The following is a 4628-nucleotide window of genomic DNA, read 5'->3' on the forward strand; positions in this document are numbered from 1 at the left end:
TTTGAGACTAAATAATATTTTTAATACACTAATGCAAGTGTCTCTTGAGCTTTTTAGTCTGAAGACACTTATCACCATTATCTAGTCGAACGAATATATTTAATATTGATCGATTGAATTATTTTATTTTTCATTTTTGTTAAATATATTTTGTATCATACCATAGCATTTAGCTTATACTAACTGTCCATTATTAATGTTATGTATTGTATGACTATAGTTATTTTGCATACTACCTGAAAAAGTTTGTTCCATTTCAATGTCTCAGATATTCAATAGTAATCTTTTATGCTGCTTACTACATAATTATAATTTTATTTTTATTTATCATACTTATTTGTTGGCCATTGTTTTTTTTTTTTTTATATTTGTACTGACTTCATGAATATCTTAGATAACTCATGTAATTTATTTTAATTATATTTTTATGACATTTTTTAGTACAAAGAAAAAAGTTTAGTTTAAGAGTTTTTTATTATAAATATTTATGTATGTAATTATTTAATTTGTATTTAATCTTGTATGATCCATTAGTTTTAATTACTTATTATATTATTATAAGCTACTATTATATTAATTCATCAGTTGTATTTATAATAATAATAATAATAATATTATTAAGAAAAATTAAAAATCAAAAAAATATATTGTATAGTGAGTATAAAAAATAAAAATAATATGTTATAGTAATTGGCTTATTTTTTTTTAAACATTACCTATATAAGTAATTTAAAGTAAAATTTAAGTTTTGGAAGATTATTGTTTATAATATCTTGTGTCGTATTTATATTATAATTTGATTGCACTAAAACGTGTTTAAATATTTATGTTATATTTACAGCAATGCTAAAATATAGTTTTAATTCAGAAAAAAATAAAGAAACACTCTTGAAAGAGTAACCAAAAAATTTGGATAATTAACTAATTCTAAAGAAATTGTCATGATACCAATATATCATACGATATATTGATATATAATATATTATTATAATATAATAATGCTAGTTTATAAGTAATATTAAATATTTTATTCTCACAGTTACACTATTTACATAAAAAAAAATCTTATAAGAATGTGAACCACCCTTTACAAATAAATTAAATATTTTAATCACATAGTCTTATTAAATATTAAATTATAGGTACCATTAGAAATATCATTACTGAATAAGTAAATAACAAATGTACAAAGTATCAAGATAAAATATAATTCACATCTGTGTTATGTAATATTTACACTAAAATAATATTTAATTATACTAATAACTGTAAAAATTGTTTTCAATAAAATATATAACACACTAGGGACAATTTGACATACAAAAAATAGCATAAAACGCCTCTCCAAACAGATCATCGGCCAGAGCGTTTTTAATATCCACTTGTGTAGTTTTTATATGTCTTACATTCGGTAACTTTTATTACAAAATGAAAAATATTTCATGGACAGAAAAAATATTTTTTCTATCTGAATGGCAGTGATGGGCCCACGGTTCGATTTTTAAAGTAGTGAAAGGCTAAAACTTAATAATTGTACAATTTTATTATTACTAATGTTCCTTGTATTTTATATTTATTAACTTTTATAGATCTAAAAAAACTAAAAGTTTATTTATAATAACCAAATTGATATTTATTTATTTTATTTTATTTAAATAGAAAATTGGTTATAAAATCCAAAACAACTAATAGCGATATATAGATAGTGTCAACAGTTAGATGTTCTAAAAAAAATGTAATCAAAAAGTCCTTCCTTAAATGCATTAGTATGTATAAACATTTCACTAATATTAGTGTTAAATTTACGGCTTTAAAATAAAACTAGTTTATTTTAAATTATTTAACTATCTATTATTATTACTGGAAATTTTACAGTTGAGTATAATACATAATTTATCGACTTGCTGTCTAGTTGATTTTAAGTAACTTTATTGTTTTGTGTACCTAGGTAAGTCATGTTTAAAATTTTAATTCAAAGATAAATATTTTATGTGAAAACCGATTCAGGTGTCAACCTATAGAATATTTACTTTCAAAGAATATTTAATAATATACTTAGATTAGCTATTATAAATAATTTATTTCTGTACATATTTGACGTATGATTAGGCCAATATTACTTATCACTAGAGACTGGAGTTATAATATTATGCACTAAAAATGTGGCAAATATAATGCAAATATATAAAGCAAAAAGGTAAATAAATATGCGTTAATATGCACAAATAATTGAAAAATATGCATCACAAATTTTGTATTACTTTAAACAACTACAAACATTAGAACAATTTTATTTAACAAAAAAAATTTTAAATAACAAAATTAGGTGTTGGACCTTTCAACATCTAAGTTAATCAATAAAATATTTAAATATACAAAAACTAATTATATGTTTTAAAAACAGTTTAAACAAATAAAATATTACAACATTGCAGTGTAAGTAGTCATAGTGTAATCAATAAATTAATACTAATTTTTTTTTTTTTTTTATAATCAACAAGGTATCAAACTAGAAAAGATAGAATTTTATACCGTGTTGACAGTAATTTTTTTTCGCCAGTATGGCAGTATTTAAAAATTCCAATTTCCAAAGTAAAAACATGAAATAATTTGATTATTTACTAACACAGTAAAAAATATATACATTATATGCCTTTATGAAAAAATAGGTCCTAACCTTCCAAATATGCCATTATATGCAATAATTTGGTCAATGGAATCAATTGGGTCTGGATTGCCCACATTTCAAACCCTTGCAAGTGTACACTCAGTATGAACAAGCAAATACATAAAATTCTGGTCTCTACTTATCACAGTAATGAATTTCGACATTTTATAAAATATTTATTTATTTAATTATTAAACGTCAACGTTGTTTTTACTATAAGACAATGAAGCTATATGTAAACATTAAAAGTAATTTAACTATATTTTGTTAATAAATGGCTATAAAATTATTTTTCAATAGTTTCCAATCTCTAAATTAACACAGCTCAATAATTATAATTCAATTTTTAATAATTTATTTTTTATATATATTAACAGATTTGGTGCCAGATAGAACAGTGTGTAATACAGTTTAATGGTAACAATATTTAATTGAACAATTTAACACAACCATTAAGTAAATGAAAATAAATAATATAAGTCAATAATACAATAAATGGTGGTAATAAAACAAATAAAAACTTATAATATTATAATAATCATTTAGAAAAAACTTAGGTGCTCATTACATATCATATTATGGTGAATAGGATTATTTCTATCATAGTTGGTGTATGATGTTTTGAAATTACTAGTTATAAATGTCAAGACTTGAACTATTTATTAAAAAAAAGGTATTCGTTTAGTATGTGACCTACCTGTATTACCGGGTTTAGTATGTGATCTACCAAAACGATTATTTATTTAAAAATGTTAAAAAAAAATGACATCCTATTTTATAAGTGTCGGTATTGGTATTGTTTTTAAGAAATATTTATAATAAAATAATTTTATGACATTTTTTAAACACTGATATTGAATGTAATCCGTAATCTGTAATAATAAAATAACTTAATTTTATGATTTTTAATATGACTGTTTTTCAATTATTTATTATTTAATTATCGGTCCGGTAGGTTATGCATATACTAAACAAATACCTTTATGGTAGATCACGTGTTTGGTACGTCACATACTAAATGAATACCAAAAAAAATTATAATAAACAATGCTTTACATACTTTTTTTACAATTGTACTCAAAAAATAAAAAATAATATACCTTATTGTAAAAAAAATACATAAATAAATATACATGAATAATAATAATTAAATAAATTATAAATTACTACTAAAGTAGTAGATTTTTTTTAAATTCATTGTTATAGTAGCATATCAATAATTTCATCAATTTTTATTATTTAATGATAACTTTTTTAATAAATAGACAAATTAAAGGTTCCAGATATTATTGACTTGTCAAAAAAATAAGTTATTAAATACTTGTTACTTTGAAAACTTAATAGTTAGAATATCAAAATTATATTTTCAATAAGTCAACAATATTTGGATCCTTTAACTCTTATTAACTTGTGTGCCTGGAAGTACTTAAAAGAATTTAGTTAAATACTAGGCACAAATAAAACAGGCTTTTTAATGATAATGTTTTAAAGTAATTTTAACTGTCACAACTTATAAGTAATTAAAATATGTATTTTCCAATTTGGCTAAAGGCCATTAATATTTAAGAATATCCTAGGGCCCTCGGCAATCACCGGATAGTTGATTAGTCAGACTGACACAGTCAATAAGTGGAATAAAATATTATAATATATAATGCAAAAATATTTAAAATAATTACTCCAACAAAAGTTTATGCTTATAGGTATAGAACATTTATATTTATATCAGTATATGTACTAATAATACAATATAATATTGCACATTAATGTATGCTAAAAAATCATATTGTGTAAGGAAAAATTTTTATTTTTATTTAAATAAACAATTTTGACAACATTTTAAATTCAAATAGCTATGAAAAAATTGTGCTTATATAAAATATATAATAATGTATATAATATGTACTCTAAATATTCTTAAACTACTGTTAAAAGAACTTATTACGAGAAACTTAGTATA

Source organism: Rhopalosiphum padi, chromosome 3 (assembly GCF_020882245.1).
Source record: "Rhopalosiphum padi isolate XX-2018 chromosome 3, ASM2088224v1, whole genome shotgun sequence".
Taxonomy (NCBI): Eukaryota; Metazoa; Arthropoda; class Insecta; order Hemiptera; family Aphididae; genus Rhopalosiphum; species Rhopalosiphum padi.